Source organism: Oryctolagus cuniculus, chromosome 21 (genome assembly GCF_051225735.1).
Source record: "Oryctolagus cuniculus isolate XC-2025 breed Fujian yellow rabbit chromosome 21, ASM5122573v1, whole genome shotgun sequence".
NCBI lineage: Eukaryota > Metazoa > Chordata > Mammalia > Lagomorpha > Leporidae > Oryctolagus > Oryctolagus cuniculus.
Window position 1 is genome coordinate 4300124 of NC_142887.1, and position 18364 is coordinate 4318487.

The 18364-nt window shown below is 41.1% G+C and overlaps 1 long non-coding RNA gene across 1 annotated transcript; it reads right to left on the reverse strand.

Annotated features, from left to right (window-relative positions):
- Window positions 1-1804: 1804 nt before the first annotated feature.
- On the reverse strand, window positions 1805-12983 carry LOC149119802 (uncharacterized). The gene is made up of 4 exons (XR_016227016.1): window positions 12888-12983; window positions 12601-12700; window positions 4782-4988; window positions 1805-3694 (listed from the first exon to the last, which is right to left on the reverse strand). It is a non-coding gene; the product is annotated as an uncharacterized LOC149119802 (long non-coding RNA).
- Window positions 12984-18364: the final 5381 nt, after the last annotated feature.

An 18364-nucleotide genomic window follows, 5' to 3' on the forward strand; every position in this document is an offset into this window, starting at 1 on the left:
TGGCCAAAGTGCTTGGGACCCTGCCACCCAAATGCGAGACCCAGACAAATCTTCTGGATCCAGGTTTCATCCTGGCCCAGCCCTAGGTGTTGTGGCCATCTTGGGAGAGAACCTGTGGATGAAAGGTATTTTTCTCTCTTCCTCTCTAACTCTGACTTTCAAATAAATAAATGTATCTTTTATTTTTATTTTTTATTTTTTTACAGGCAGAGTAAGAGAGAGAGACAGAGAGAAAGGTCTTCCTTCCATTGGTTTACCCACAAAATGGCTTCTATAGCTGGCGCACTGTGCTGATCTGAAGCCAGGAGCCACGTACTTCTCCTGGTCTCCCATGGGGTGCAGGGCTCAAGCACTTGGGCCATCCTCCACTGCACTCCCGGGCCATAGCAGAGAGCTGGACTGAAAGAGGAGCAACCGGGACAGAATCCAGTGCCCCAACTGGGACTAGAACCTGGGGTGCCGGCGCCACAGGCAGAGGATTAGCCAAGCGGCGCTGGCCAAGACAGAACATTTTTCATTATAATGCCTAGGATTTTTGTGTGTGTATGCTAGGTTGATAGAAAGTAAGGATAAAGCAAACAAAAATCAGAAAACAGAAAAACAAACAAAAATCCCTCAAATTTCCCTACATAAGCACATAAGCATAAGTAACACATAAGTATTACGGAGATTGTGGAAAAACAAATGACCTACAAGGCAACACCCAGGCACTGTAACAATTATGTTTTTATTTTAATTTTTTTAAAAAAATTTTTGACAGGCAAAGTGGACAGTGAGAGAGAGACAGAGAGAAATGTCTGCCTTTTCTGTTGGTTCACCCCCTAATGGCCACTGCGGCCAGTGCGCTGCAGCTGGCACACCACACTGATCTGAAGCCAGGAGCCAGGTGCTTCTCCTGGTCTCCCATGTGGGTGCAGGGCCCAAGGACTTTGGCCATCCTCCACTGCACCCCCAGGCCACAGCAGAGAGCTGGACTGGAAGCGGAGCTACCGGGACTAGAACCCGGGGTGCTGGCGCCGCAGGTGGAGAATTAGCCTATTGAGCCATGGCGCTGGCCAACAATTATATTTTAAAATAAAAATTCCTCTTGGGTTTCTAAGAAAAATAGCTGTGAGGGGCTGGTGCTGTGGCACAGTGTGTTAACACTCTGGCCTGAAGCACTGGAATCCCATATGGACACCATTTCTTGTCCTGGCTGTTCCTTTTCTGATCCAGCTCTCTGCTATGGCCTGGGATAACAGTAGAAGATGGCCCAAGTCCTTGGGCCCCTGGAAGCTGGGAAGAAGCTCCTGGCTCCTGCCTTTGGATTGGCCAGCTTCGGCCGTTGTGGCTATCTTGGGAGTGAACCAGCAGATGGAAGACCTCTCTCTCTGTCTCTACCTCTCTCCATTACTCTGTCTATCAAATAAATAAAATAAATCTTTAAAAAAAAAGAAAAGAAAAATAACTGGGAGTCAGGATTGTGGTTCAGCATGGTTGCTGTCACTTGGTACTCCAATACCACATACAATTGTGTGTGAAATCCATTCCCTCTTCTACTTCCAATTCAGGAGGAGCTGGTGTGTATTGATGTCAGCAGATAATAGCTCAGGACCTAGAATCCCTGACACCCATGGAGAATAGAATTCCAGGTTCCTGACCCAGCCCCAGCTGTTGTATAGGATTTTTGGAGTGAATCAGTGGAAAGATGACCTCCCTCTTCCTGTCATTCTACCTTTTCAAAAAAGAAAAACAAAAAAGAAAAATTTCAAAAGTTGTAATCATGTTTAAGTACATGGTTTTAGTATAAACGTGATTTACCATATATATCCTAAATACAGATTTTGATTTGTCTGCTCAGGAAGCAGCAGATTGTTGGCCTGCATGCTCATTCCATTCCCTGGGTTAACAGATGCTACTGGCGGAGATGCGAACCCACTCTGGCCCGCGGGGTGGCTTTCCTGCTGGACCACAGGCTGAGGAGAAATGCAAGTGATGGGCACTGAGTAGGACTTCGCAGCCCCAAACATGTCTGGCGCTGAGGCAGGCCAGTCTGAGCCTCCTGGCGACGGGGATGTGGGGAGTTCACTGAGCCGAAGTTGCCAGACTCCTCCTGCAGCCCTCACTGGACTCACCCTGGCCCTGGGTAGCTGCAACCGAGCCCTGTGTTGCTGGTGAACTGGCAGTTTGGGGATAAGAACCTGATGACAATTGAGAGACCAAAATGTACAGTGTTATGAGTCCTACCTCAGTCCTCTGGGAGGGTATGAAGGGGGCTCTGCCGGCTCGCCCTGTGTACGGTGCAAGGCCAGGGCCCTTCCCCCACCTCCCTTCAGTAGCCCAGGCTCTGAGGTGTTGGTATCTCTCAAGCGGCTTCTGGCTGCTGTTGGACTCTCTGAAGTGGCTCCTGGTATCTCTTCTTACTAAGCAGCAAACCTGCAGTGGCTTGGAAAATCAAAAATGGAAGAAATAAAGAAAACTTTGCACTCAAGATGCCTTTTAACCACAGAAGGGTAGTGAGAGTTGAGGACCGGTTCTGAGGTGTGCGGACAATGGTGCAAAAACGAGTGTGGCCCAGTGGGTTCCAGGAAAGAGCCAATTCTTCACATAAGCTGGTGCTTTGCTCGGCCACCTGGCCTCCCCACAACGCTGATGGAACCAAGCTGCTCTCGGGCTTTAAGAGGAGCTGGTGAGTGCCTCTGACCCTAAGCCTCAGCCCAAACCCTGGGCTCCTCCACCCTGCCTGGTCCCCCTCAGGTCTTCATGAAAACAATGCAAACGCCCAGCATTTTGCCTAGGGCATGCCAAACCTGGTGGCCTCTTGAGTGCTGGATTCTAAGGAGCCCACTGGCAGTGGAAGAGCAACCCACGGGGCATCGGAACAGTCCAGGAGGCTGCGGCAGCGGGAGAGGCCCAAGCACCACAGGAGTGAATGTGGCGGGGTCACTGCCAGTGGTGCCCAAGGCCTAGTGGTGCCCAAGGCCCAGCGGTGCCGGCGCACCACTCTGGGGAGGTCTTTTAGCGATGGTCCCAGTGTCCCCGGCTGTGCCCTGCAAAGGTGGAGCAACAGAAGCCCTGTGTGGGGAGATCTGTGGAGCTGCACTGCCCCCGCGTGAACATCCAGTGCACAGGCCTTGCGTCTGCCCTCATTTGGGTTGCCTCTCCGCCTGAGACCTGGAAGAAGAGCGTTGAGGGCACTGTGTGTTCCCAGGAGGATCTGCAGGACAAGAGGAAGCTAGAATCTTGACTTCGGTGTGGGGGCTGAGGAATGAGGGTTGCAGGTTACGCATGCTCCCAGAAGCAGTCACCACCTCTGTGTTCCAACGCTGTGATCACTTTGCTGCGCATGGGCCTGGGACAGTTTGCTTCATGAACCCAACCCCCTACCAGCGTAGTTATGCCGCGGAGGCAGACAATCCCAGCTAGCGGGCTGGGGTCGGGGTTGACAGTGCTTGCAAACAGGTGGTGAAGGAGCCAAGAAGCATGAAGTGGTGAGTTCTGTTGAGGCACGGCGGCTTGGTCAGAAGCAAGAGCCTCCGTGGCGCCTGGCCTGGGTCCTGCACACTCAAGCCCGGCGCAGCTGGGAAGCCTGATGCTGGTATCCTGCTAAGTTTTTGGAGGTCGCGGGGGAAGACTTGAGCATGTTCAGCAGCGGTTTTACTATTCCTGTTCCCACTCCTTGACCTTCTGACTGCGTCACCATAACACCTATAATCTAAGAAAGGAAGATATTGTAAATTATTTGGGACATTTTAACTCAGAATTCTCTGCAGCGGGTCTGCATCTGGGAAAACCCACGGAGGCGCAGTCTTGGACTTGGACCAACACTGCCATCTGCTGGACACTCTCGAGAACTGCCTGGGCCTCTGTAAATAGGCTTTGTGCTCCTTGCAATCTGATACTTAATGACCTAGGAAGATGAAATTTTAACCCAGTAGGATAGCATAACAGTCAATGACTCAGCTTCTTTTCCCATGGAGCTTCAAGGATCACTGGACAGACATCATTCACTTTATGGACATTGTATTTTTTTTATTTTTTTCTTTGTTTTGTTAAGGCCATTTATAAGTCCTTTGCATTTAAAAAGTAGTCAAATGAGCTGAATGTCGATTTTTTAAAAAGATTTATTTCTTTTATTTGAATGGCAGGGCTGCGCAAATGATGATGGAGAGAGAGGTTTTCAATCTGCTGATTCACTCCCCAGATGGACCGAACAGCTGGAGCTGGGCCATTCAAAGCCAAGATCCAGGAGCTTCTTCTGGGTTTCCTAATTAGGTGCCAGGAACATAAGGACTTGGGCCATCTTCCATGGCTTTCTCTAGCATGTTATCAGGGAACTAGAATGGAAGTGGAGCAGCTGGGACTTGAACCAGCACATATATGGAATGCCAGCACTGCAGATGGTGGCTTATCCTGCCACACCACAGCACTGGCCCCTGAATGAAGATCTTGAACTCTTGTTTCTTTCCCCCTTAGAAGTTTTGCTGTAAATAGAAAATATTTTAGCACTGCTAACAGGTTTTCAAAACCGAATCATATTCACAGGTACTGTGGGTTAGGACATGTCATAATGTATCTTCATTAAGCCTAGGTTATCCATGAGAATGAACAAAAATGATTCATTGCAAAATTGCAAAGACAGTTCATCCTATCCATCATGCTCACACCCTGGCTTAAGTGTGCTGTGGTGGGAGGTGCAATCTTTAATGAATCAGCAAACTTCAATGACCTAGAATACCAAAATTCCACTGAAAACAGTAATGAAAAATAACACTTTGATTTTAAGGCATGATTTCTTTTACCTGTCCGCAGATTTGTATGTTGAAGTCCTAATCCACAGAACATGTGCATGCGATTCTATTTTGGAGACATCATCCTTAAAGAGGTGATTAAGTTCAAGTGAGATCATTGGAGTGGCCCTAATCCAATGTGACTGGCATCATAGGAGGAAATTAGTACAGATGCACCTAGTTGGTAGACCATGTGTAAACACAGGTGAGCACAGACATCTGTAAGAAAAGGAGGTCAGAATTAACCTTGATCTTAGGTTTCTAGTTTCAAGAATTTTGAGAAAATAAATTTCTATTGCTTAAGCTTCTCAATCTGTGGCATTTTGTTCTAGGAACTCTGGAAAACCAAAATATCACAATTACCCCCTCTAATTTTCATATCACTTTTCACATATTATTTAAGTCCCATGATAATTTTGAGACAGATTGGTCACCTTCAGTGGCAGTTTACTGTTGGTCATCCAGCTGTGCTAGAGAGCAGTGGTTAAAACCAGGTTGCTTTGACTAGAAATCTATGCTACTTTTCTTTTACATGATGACCATTCTACATATCTTTTCCTCCACTGCATTTGTGCTGTGTGATAGGTGGTGAGATAAGTCACGTACAGATCTTTAAAGGAGTTTTATGTACAGTTCAGCACATGCTCAATCAGACTTGACTCAAATGGTAGAGTTAGAAACATGCCATCTCACTTGTCCAAGTGATCAGTTTCATCATAATTGATCATAATCATAGGATTAAGAGTCAAAAGATTTCATAAACAAGACTAGTGTCTGCTAATACTAACTGATAGAATTAAAAAGGAAAGAACAATCTAATATGGGAAGTGGGATACACAGCAGACTCATAGAATGGCAGATGTCCTTAACAGCACTCTGGCCTCAGAATTAGTCCTTAAGGCATTCAGTCTATTTAAAAGATATGTTAAGGGACTTAAAGGGAGATTTAGATTCCAATACAATAGTACTGGGGGACTTCAATACTCCACTCTCAGAAATAGACAGATCATCCGGACAGAAGATCAACAAGGAAACAGCAGATTTAATTGACACTATTGCCCAAATGGATCTAACAGATATCTACAGAACTTTCAATCCTACATCTACAGACTTCACATTCTTCTCAGCAGTGCATGGAACCTTCTCTAGGATTGATCACAGTTCTCTGTACTGTCCCAATGGAAAACTCCTAAGTCATGGATAGTGTTGTTTCCAGGGCCTGGCTGAGTGCAAAGCACATATTAAAGGCTAAATGAATATTTTTAAAATGAATTGATGCTCCAAATTTATAGCTGATGAAGATGGATATCCCAATACTTGACAAGAGTTCAAGCAACATTTGGAAATTGCAGCATATAAACAGCCACTCAAATGATTAATAAGGCTGCACTAATGTGAAAAGGTAATCTTAGGCTCCACGGTTTCCTTCCTGCCCTTATGGTTTCCATTACATGTCTTGACATTTCAACTCCTGGTAGCTCAGCTGCTAGTCAGTTTACATGTGACATTATTTTAAATAGTGACAACAGGGCTGCTATGGCACCAACTATCACATTTTTAAACCAGTATAAAAATAATGAATGAAAGTTACAGAGGAAGGTAGCTCATCTTTATAACTCTTTCTTCATTAGGGTTTTTTTCCTTAGAAAACTGCAATTCCTTATTTGTAGTCAGTACAATGGGATTTCAGTCCACCTCTATCACTGGAAGAAGAAAATAAAATTGCCACAATTGAATAATCAATGTAATTCATCCTATGAAGTTAGGTGTGAATTTCCATTAGAAAAAAAAAACTCAGCATTCTGTCTCCAATAAAGATGATGAAAATAACTGTGGGCAAGCCCCTAACCACTTCTGCCAAGCTGAGTAACAGGGGATCTTAATTCAAGCAGGAGGCCTTGGTGTCAGGTGTTGCACATTAACAATATATGTGAATCAAATATTCTTTCCTTAGCCATTGAACATTGCTGTGACTTTTGCTAAAGACCACAAGATTCTAATCTAAGTATTTTGAGTAAATCACTGGGAGTAACTGGATGATATGAGAATATGAGAAAATAAACTCAGATATTACACCTGTAAATCAGGAGAACAGAGGCTCCTCTATTTTTTTAAAGAATTATTTTATTTCTTTGAAAGACAAAGTTACAGAGAGAGGTAGAGCCAGAGAGAGAGGTCTTCTATTCTGCTGGCTCACTCCCCATAAGACTGCAACAGCCAGAGCTGAACTTATCTGAAGCCAGGAGCCAGGAGTTTCTTCCAGGTCTCCCACGCGGGTGCAGGGGCCCAAGGACTTGGGCCAGCTTAACTGCTTTCCCAGGCCATAACAGAGAGCTGGGTCATAAGTAGAGGATCCGGGACTCGAACCAGTACCCACATGGGGGGCCGGTGCTGCAGGCTGGGGCTTTAACTCACTGTCCCACAGTGCTGGCCCCTCCTCACTCTATTTTGACCCTTAAATGGTTACATTCCTTTTAGCTTAATTTAGAAAAAATGTTAACTAATGAATAAATTCCAAACAGTTAAATCTTTGGACTCTCATGTTGGTGATTCTATTTTATATCTTTACAGACAATTTTACTAATACTATGCATCACAAAAATAGCTCAGTACGTTACTATGAGAAATCATATCTCAAGACAATTTTCACTTTGGCATAGTCTCATGCTGTTCCAAATCCCCTTAGGATTATTATTCTTTGGGTCAAGACATCTCTCATCCTATAGGAAATTATCTTTAATATAACACTGAAGCTCCTCCAAGTCTTGCTTTAATGGGTTTCTGGCTAAGAACCGTCTGTTTTCACTCCTTCTACAGGGCTTACAGAGTCTGACTGCTTGTTCTGAGCTGGTATCAGCAAAATGACAATTTTAACATGATCTCAGTTCAGCATCAAGTGTTCAATTTACATTTTAGCAATTAGTCAGGGTCTGCCATGCTTTCGGCGAAGGAAAAAGCTGTTGAAAACTATCCAATACATACGGAATAGACAGGAAAAAGCAAGTGAATTGCAATACAAGGAACTAAACTATGGCTTGTAAAACTGAGTCCAGTTTACATTTGGAGAAGCTGAAGGTTTCCCACACTCCCCAGAAACATCACAGCTTCTTCATGGCTGATTCTAAGTGGAGAATATACTCAAGAATGTCTTAATTTTATGCAGCTCAGCAAGAAAAACTCAAACCCAAAGAAAGAGACTGGGCCAAAATAAAAAAAGTGATTAAAATTTTAAAACAACAAAAGAACTGTATAAAATGGCATCTGATATTCATCTAAGGATTACAGTTGTGAACTCTGTCATCAGTCAGTGAGTAATACATCTTTGTCTTTATTGCCAACCCTCAACATCTCATAAAGCAAGAAAGGTCAAATCAGTTATCTTTTAGCAGCCAAAATGCTCCATGCTCCTTTTATCCATGACCTTCAACCTAACAATTTTCACTGTTTCCCTTTTAATGTAAATCCTAGCTAACAATCATAGCACAAACTAAGTACATTCATATATTCATACATTTATAATATTTTATATATATATGAAATATATACATATTTTATATATTTTAACAGGCAGAGTTAGAGAGAGAGACAGAGAAAAAGGTCTTCCTTCCTTTGGTTCATCCCCCAAATGGCTGCTATGGCCAGTGCGCTGTGCTGATCCAAAGGCAGGAGCCAGGTGCTTCCTCCTGGTCTCCCATGTGGGGGCAGGGCCCAAAAATTTGGGCCATCCTCCACTGCCTTCTCAGGCCACAGTAGAGAGCTGGACTGGAAGAGCAGCAACCGGGACAAAACTGGCACCCCAACCAGGACTAGAACCCAGAGTACCAGTGCCACAGGCAGAGGATTAGCCTAGTGAGCCATGGTGCCAGCACATATTGTTTTTAATTATGTATGCATATATACATGTAATACATGCATATATAGTATACACTGCTTACAATAATATATGCATAAAATATAAAAATTGCATATGTTTATGCGATAATATATGATGTTTCACAACATGTGTGAGTTGCGTCACACTAAATATATTTATCCTTTCAAGTATTTAACATTTTTTTATACTGAAAGCAATTTAGTGACCTTAAGGTCATTATTGTTAGGTATATTTCTTATAATACAAATCTGATGATGATAAATTCTCTCAACTCTTATTTACCTGGCAACGTCTATCTATTCCTCATATCACTTTTTAGTAACCAAAGCATTCAACTAAATTATCTAAAGCAAAATCTAAGAGCTTCTTTCCAACATAACCTTTCCCCATGTTAAATAATACTTTGTACACTTAAATAAGAGGTTGAGAGTTAACAAATACATCATCAGAAATATTCCATTCTGATTCCTCCTTGACCTTTGTCACACCAATCATCAGAATTCTGAGAGCTTCAACACTAATAGATAAGCACACTAAGGGCTGATTACCTTATGTCAAATATACACATGACACTCTTCAGAATTATATTCCATTGAAGGAGCCAGGAGCTTTTTTTTTCATGAAATGCTGCCTCTACTCAAAATCAAGTTTCATATTCTAAACTAATAACAAAGTATAAACCACAAAACATGATAAACATTTCATTAAGCCCTTAAGTTTTTCACAAAACACTTATTTTAACAATATTAAATATAATAGGTTTATATAAGGACAAGATAATTCAAGTTTTGATTCTGAGTGATTGATTACAAATGTCAATACTGGCAAAAATAAATAGTTAAGAGGTGCCCCCATCTCTAGGACAAATATGCAATTTTTATTTTAGAGATGCCTGCTGCAAGTGACTCTGGGATACTGAAGTATAAATAGCTAGTGTTTATGAGTCACCTAGAAGATGTCTCAATACCACACAACCTAGCAGAGTGTTTCCTACACATATCTGGTAAGTAAAAAAAAAAAAAGGAAGAGGAAGAATGAGGAGGTGAAGGAGTAATGGGAGAATCAGTGGAGATGGGGAGATCTGGGTCTTGTAACACCCAATGCAAGGATGAAATATAACATTTGGGGATATACTAAGAAGCTGATGTGGATATGAGTTGAGACAGAAGAAAAAATATGAAGTCAGGATGCCAGGCGTATCCTCCTGTCTTTTACTGTCTCTGAGGTTCAGCGGAGAAAGATGTGAGTGGGATACCAAAGTCATATAGGAATGTTGTACCTGAGTGAGTGCAGACAGAGGAGCACCACACATTGACAAAACTTGATGGTCCTTTATTGCCAGTGGTGGAGAGTGGGCTCATGTCTTAAAGAACTCTCAACCCTGAAGCTCAAAGCAATGGGGCTTACAAAGTCAAAAACACAAGGATGGGAGGGCAAGTACATGGTTCTTAGGACTGGGGGGAATACATGGTTACCAGGGTCAAGCTGGCTTAAGATCTATGCAAAACTAATATTAATTACAATCTTGACAAATCCAATCATAATCTTGATATTAGTCCATTTGCAACCTATCTGTTTTTAAATTTGAGTGATCATTCTAGGGATTTTCTGTGCTCTGCCAAGTGGGATGCAGTGGACTGTTATCAGATCATAGTTTCAGACCAGAGTCTCATGGTGGGGTGTACTTCCTGAAGATGGAGTCTTGTGTGCTCTAAAATGCGGTTCTTACTGTCAAAATGTGACTTCAAGAAGGTATGTAGATTTCCAAAATGAAGATGATTCTAGTCAAGAGCTACAATTGAGTTTATACTCTCACTGAAGACAACTATTTGGGAGGTGGATGAGATGGGAGGAACACATTGTATCTATCCCTAGAGGATTTATTTTGGATATTATTTCCTTTATTAAGATGTTATTTATTTATAAATTTCTTTTACATTTATTTATTTATTTGAAAGTCAAAGTTACACAGAGAAGGAGAGGTGCAGAGAGAGAGAGAGATAGAGAGAGTCTTCCATCCACTGGTTCACTCCTCAATTGGCCACAATGATGGGAGCTGCACTGATCCAAAGCCAGAAGCCAGGAGCTTCTTCCAGGTCTCCCACATGGGTGCAGGGGCCCAAGGACTTCAGCAATCCTCTATTCCTTTCCCAGGCCACAGTAGAGAGCTGGATTGGAAGTGGAGCAGCCGGGACTTGAACCAGTACCCTGATAGGATGCTGGCACTGCAGGCAGCAGCCCCATTTGCTATGCCACAGCACTGACCCCCAGATGTTATTTATATGAGAGGCAGAGATATAGAGAAAGGGAGAGACAGAAAGAAAGGTCTCTCTGGTTCACTCCCCAAATGTCATATCAGCACTGGGAAATATAATGTCAATGAAGGGGGTTGTGGAGACCAGTTGAAAGTGGGTCATTCTGAATGGTGCATCCAGCTCCTTCAGAGCCCTTTGACTCTGGTGTTAGATGAAGCATTAAGCTACATATCTCACATGTCTGTATGTCATACAGGCATTATCTAGATTATGGAAGAGCAATATCAGGATTTAGGGATTCCATCCAGGTTTGCCACATGGTTAGCAGGGACCCGCATACCTCATCCATCATCAACATGGAGAGGAAGCAGGACTAACCCAGCACTTTGATACAGAATGTGAACATTCAATGCAACATCTCAACCACTGTACCAAACACCTCCAAAACCAAAAGATTTTCAAGATAGAATTCTTTCAACAGCAAAAATCCAATTTGTACTGCACAAATCCAAAATGCTCAGCCAAGTTAAGACACAGTTCCACAGTCCCACCTGAAGCATTATATGGTACTACTTCAGATAACTTAAAGCATATGCTCCACTTACCACAGTGTCTTCTTTTCTTTCATCTTTTCTGAAATGATTTATTTCTTTTATAAACCTTATTTAAAAACAATAAAATAGCTTGCTTAATTACAAGGAGATAGTGATACAGTTCTCACTGTTTTTCTATTATTTTATTTAGCCAAGAAGATGTAAAGGCATAAAAGAGAAGAAAATTTGAAAAGATATTTTGTTAGAGTCGACCACCCGAAAAACGTCACCAAGAGACGTCTCTTATACAAACAGCAAGGGGAAGCTTTATTGATTATCCAGCATGCTGGGGCTGTCTGATCATACATGAGCAGAGCAGCCCTGAATAACCAAAGATTAGGGTTTATAAAGGCAAAACCCACAAAATTGGGAGGGGGAGAGAACACATGGTTGCTAAGCGGTTGCTAATATCTTACAATCAGCAATTATGATCTTAAGACATAGACAAATCACATTTTCATTATTAGCTCAGGTAACCCAGGTGTAACCTTTTTATTTTTAAGCTTGAGCAATCATGCTAGGGGGTTTTTGTGTGTTGCCAAGTGTGATGTAGTGCACTGCTATTGTCTGACTATTTGAGATCATAGTTTCAGACCAGAGTCTCACGGTTGGGGGGGTTGCTTTCCCAGAATGCAGTCTCAAGTGCTCCAAAATGGAGTCCCTACTGTCAAGGTGCTACTTCACTCTGTCTTATTTTCACAGCTGCACCAGGAAGGTTTAAACCTGTAAGCTTAAGCTTAACTTTTTACACCCGCACATATACAATTTTAACTCTTCAATTTAAGGTGAGACAATGCAAGCACAAAATCAGACACTGGTATACACTCACATGCATTTTGAATTTAGGAAGATCAACATGTACTACTATCTGTAATTCATTACTAATGGCAATTTCCCTTAATTTCCTTTTCAATATAAATATCTTCAATAGGTGGAGCCAAGATGGCAGAATAGTGAGGGCATGCACTGGTAGTCTGGGAAAAGATAGTTTAATAAAAGTGGAGTTATGGTAGCCTCGGGAAAAGGATCAGGGAAAAATTGCAGAGGAAACTCTTCTGGATCTAGTGGCTGTGACTTGGAGGACCTATGGGGAGAGCAAGGTCGCCCACCTCATGGAAGCTGAGCCACAGGAGCCGCCAGAGCTGCCGGAGCCACCGGAGCCAACGGATCCGCCAGTATCGCCAGAGATGCAGAATCTGTGCACCAGCGCTGGAAGGGGAGGTGAGACAAAAACCTCTGGTAACCCGAGACATTGGTGGGGAAAGGCAGAAAGAGCCTGCAGAGAACAAGGCCTGAAACCTGATTGGGGAAAGTTCACCAGGCTGGCTGGAGGAGAGAAAAAAATCGAATAAATAAGGGGAACCAGAACGGACATTTAGCCTTTCTCTCCACTCACCTTACAAAGCAGAGCAAGACAAAGGGCAGGTGCCATTTTACATAAGTAAAGCAGTGCCTTCCATTTTGCATATGTAAAGTGGGTGCCCCTCATTAGCCAAGCAGAAAAACCTGACTCTGGTAAGCAAATGAATACCTACAGGGGCCAGATTTCATACATCAAATACTCTCAATTCCACTCAGCTGTGTGGAATTACTTCCCAACTGAGTCAAAAAAATAAATAAAAGAGAGAGAGAGAGCGAGTAAGAGAACAATCAGGGTGAATCACCTTTGGCACACCCTTAGCCCTGTAGAAACAGAGCTCTCTGGCCACACCCATCACAGCCTCTAAGGATCCATCAAAAGCAAACAGTCCTCTTAATCTAGAGTCACAGTATAATGAGAAAAAAAAAAAAAACAAAGAATATCTCCAATATGCCAAACAAATGCAAAAGCCGAGATAACAAGAACAAGGAAGACACTAAGACACCCCAAAATGAAATAGACACCACAATTCAAGATTATGAAGATGATGAGACAGAAGAAATGCAAGAAGCAGATCTCAAAAAAATGATAAGAACATTAAGAAGTTCTCAAAAACAAATTCTAGAACTACAGAAATCCTTAATGGACAAGATAGAAAATCTCCCTCGTGAAAATGAAATATTAGGAAAGAATCAAAATGAAATGAAACAACTAGTAGAAAATGAAACTGTGATAGTGACAAGAAATCATAATGAAATGAAGAATTCAATAGATCAAATGACAAACACATTAGAGAGCCTTAAAAACAGAGTCAGTGAAACAGAAGGGAGAATATCAGACTTAGAAGACAGAGCACAGAAAAATATACAATCAAACTAAAGAAAAGAAGAGGAAATTAAAAATCTAAAAAATATTGCCAGGAATCTTCAGGATACTATTAAAAAATCCAACATTAAGGTTCTAGGAGTTCCTGAAGGCATGGAGAGAGAGAAAGGATTAGAAGGCCTTTTTAGTAAGATACTAGCAGAGAACTTTCTGGGTTTGGAGAAGGACAGAGACATCCTAGTACAGGAAGCTCATAGAACCCCTAATAAACAGGACCAAAAGAGATCCTCACCACAACACATTGTAATTAAACTCACCCACAGTGAAACATAAAGAAAAGTTCCTAAAATGTGCAAGAGAGAAACGTCAGATTACTCTCAGAGGATCTCCAATCAGACTCACAGCTGACTTCTCATCAGAAACCCTACAAGCTAGGAGGGAATGGCGAGATATAGCCCAGGTACTAAGAGAGAAAAACTGCCAGCCCAGAATATTATATCCTGCTAAGTTCTCATTTGTAAATGAAGGTGAAATAAAGACCTTTCATAGCAAACAGAAATTGAAAGAATTTGTTGTCACTCATCCAGCCCTGCAAAAGATGCTTAAAGATGTGTTACACACAGAAACACAGAAAGACGGTCATCAATATGAAAGAAAGTAAATGAAGCAATCTCACACCAAAAGATCACTGGAAGTTCAAAACATGTATCAGAAAATATCTTTGCCAAATGGCAGGTCAAAGCTACTACTTATCATTAGTCACATTGAACATTAATGGCCTGAACTGTCTAGTTAAAAGACACCGATTGGCTGATAGCCTAAGGAACAAAACCCGTCTGTTTACTGCTTACAAGAATCACATCTTTCCAATAAAGATGCATACAGACTGAAAGTGAAAGGCTGGAAAAAGATATACCATGCCAACAGAAATGTAAAAAGAGCTGGCATAGCCATCTTAATATTGGATAACATAAACTTTACCACAAAAACTGTGAACAGAGACAAAGGGGGCACTATATAATGATTAAGGGATCAGTTCAACAGGAAGATATAACATTTATCAATATAAATGCACCTAATTACAGGACACTGGTTTATTTGAAAGATTGTTAAGGGACTTAAAGGGAGACTTAGACTCCAATACAATAGTACTGGGGGACTTCAATATTCCACTCTCAGAAATAGACAGATCAATGAGACAGAAGATCAACCAGAAAACAGCAGATTTAACTGACACTAGTGCCCAAATGGATCTAACAGATATCTACAGAACTTTTCATCCTACAGCTAAAGATTTTACATTCTTCTCAGCAGTACATGGAACCTTCTCTAGGATTGACCACATACTAGGCCATAAAGCAAGTCTCAGCAAATTTAAAAGAATTAGAATCATACCATGCAGCTTCTCAGACCATAAAGGAATGAAGTTGAAAATTAGCAACTTAGGAATCCTTAAGCATATGCAAACATGGAGATTGAACAACATGCTCCTGAATGAACAATGGGTCATAGAAGAAACCACAAGAGAAATCAAAAATTTCTGGAAGTAAATGAGGATAACAGCACAACATACCAAAACTTATGGGACGCAGCAAAAGCAGTGTTAAGAGGAAAGTTTATAGCAATAGGTGTCCACATCAAGAAATTGGAAAGGCAGCAAATAGATGAGCTTTCACTTCATCTCAAGGATCTAGAAAATCTGCAGTAAACCATACCCAAATTTAGTAGGAGAAGAGAAATAATTAAAATCAGAGAAGAAATCAACAGGATTGAATAAAAAAAAATTACAAAAATCAGCCAAACGAAGAGCTGGTTTTTTGAAAAAATAAAAAAAAATTGACACCCCATTGACCCAACTAACTAAAAAAGAAAATACCCAAATCAATAAAATCAGAAATGAAAAAGGAAACGTTAACAACAGACACCACAGAAATAAAAAGAATCATCAGAAATTACTACAAGGACTTGTATGCCAGCAAACAGAAAAATCTATCAGAAATGGAAAGATTCCTGGACACATGAAACATACCCAGATTGAACCAGGAAGACATAGAAAACCTAAACAGACCCATAACTGAGACAGAAATTGAAACAGTAATAAAGGCCCTCCCAACAAAGAAAAGCTCAGGTCCAGACGGATTCACTGCTGAATTCTACCAGACATTTAAAGAAGAACTAACTCCAATTCTTCTCAAACTATTCAGAACAACTGAAAAACAGGGAGTCCTCCCAAATTTTTTCTATGAAGCCAGCATCACCTTAATCCCTAAGCCGGAAAAGGATGCAGCATTGAAAGAGAATTACAGACCAATATCCCTGATAAACATAGATGCAAAAATCCTCAGTAAAATTCTGGCCAATAGAATGCAACAACACATCAGAAAGATCATCCACCCAGACCAAGTGGGATTTATCCCTGGTATGCAGGGATGGTTCAACATTCGCTAAACAATCAATGTGATACACCACATTAACAGACTGCAGAAGAAAAACCATATGATTATCTCAATAGACGCAGAGAAAGCATTTGATAAAATACAACACCCTTTCATGATGAAAACACTAAGAAAACTGGGTATGGAAGGAACATTCCTCATTACAATCAAAGCAATTTATGAAAAGCCCACAGCCAACATCCTATTGAATGGGGAAAAGTTGGAAGCATTTCCACTGAGATCTGGTGCCAGACAGGGATGCCCACTGTCACCACTGCTATTCAATATAGTTCTGGAAGTTTTAGCCAGAGCTATTATGCAAGAAAAAGCAATCAAAGGGATCCAAATTTGGAAGGAAGAACTCAAACTATCCCTCCTTGCAGATGATATGATTCTTTATTTAGGGGAACCAAAGAACTCTACTAAGAGACTATTGGAACACATAGAAGAGTTTGGCAAAGTAGCAGGATATAAAATCAATGCACAAAAATCAACAGCCTTTGTATACACAGGCAATGCCATGGCTGAGAAAGAACTTCTAAGATCAATCCCATTCACAATAGCTACAAAAACAATCAAATACCTTGGAATGAACTTAACCAAGGATGTTAAAGATCTCTATGATGAAAATTACAAAACTTTAAAGAAAGAAATAGAAAAGGATACCAAAAAATGGAAAAATCATCCATGCTCATGGATTGGAAGAATGAATATCATCAAAATGTCCATTTTCCCAAAAGCAATTTACGGATTCAATGTGATATGAAACAAGATACCGAAGACCTTGTTCTCAGATCTGGAAAAAATGATGCTAAAATTCATATGGAGACACAGGACCTCGAATAGCTAAAGCAATAGTACAAAAAAAATAAAGCCAGAGGCATCACAATACCAGATTTCAGGACAAACTACAGGGCAGTTGTAATCAAAACAGCATGGTACTGGTACAGAAACAGATGGATACACCAATGGAACAGAATTGAAACACCAGAAATCAATCCAAACATCTATAGCCAACTTATTTGATCAAGGATACAAAACCAATCCCTGGAGTAAGGACAGTCTATTCAATAAATGGTGCTGGGGAAATTGGATTTCTGAATTGCATATCTCTTTGAGATGTGCAATTTGGGACATGTTCAAGCTGACTTACCTCAAACAGTAGAGTTAGAAACATACCAGGGGATTCCAATTCAATCCCATTGAGGTGGCATGTACCAATGCCATCTCACTAGTCCCAGTGATCAATTTCTGTTCACAATTGATCATAATGATAGGATTAAGAACCAAAGGGATCACAGAAATAAGAATAGTGTCTGCAAATACTAGCTGATAGAATCAAAAAGGGAGAGAACGATCCAACATGGGAAACGAGATACACAGCATACCCATAGAATGATAGATGTTCCAAACAGCACTCTGGCCTCAGAGTCAGCCCTTAAGGCACACGGATCCAGCTGAAAAGCCCATGAATGTATTTCAGGCATGGGAAGCCAAAACACTCTGGCAAAAACAAAACAAAACAAAACAAAACAAAACCTAAATGAAAGATCTCTGCAAGTGAGATCCCAGTGAAAAGAACAGGTCATCAAAGAAGGAGGTACCTTTCTCTGAAGGGAGGAGAGAACTTCCACTTTGACTACAACCTTGTCTAAATATGAGCAGATTTGGTGAACCCAAAAGGCTTCCATAGTCTTGGCAGCTCATGACAAGAGCCTAGGGTGATTACTGATGCCTTAAACAAGAGTGTCAATTTGTTAAGCCAACAGCAGGAGTCACTGTGCACTTACTCCTCATGTAGGATCTCTGTCCTTAATGTGCTGTACATTGTGATTTAATGCTATAACTAGTACTCAAACAGTATTTTTCATTTTGTGTTTCTATGTGGGTGCAAACTGTTGAAATCTTTACTTGATATATGCTAAACTGATCTTCTGTATATAAAGAGAATTGAAAATGAATCTTGATGTGAATGGAAGGGGAGAGGGAGAGGGAAAGGGAAAGGGGAGGGTTGCGGGTGGGATGGAAGTTATGGGGGGGGGAGCCATTGTAATCCATAAACTGTACTTTGGAAATTTATATTCATTACATAAAAGTTAAAAAAATTAAAAAAAGAAAAAAGAAAAAAAAATAAATATATTCAATAGAATAGTTATTTAAAAATTTTACTAGTGTAGAAATTGATTTTGACATCATCAGAGATCATGACGTCTTTTGTTTTTGGAAGGGTTCAATAAATCATCTAAATCTTTC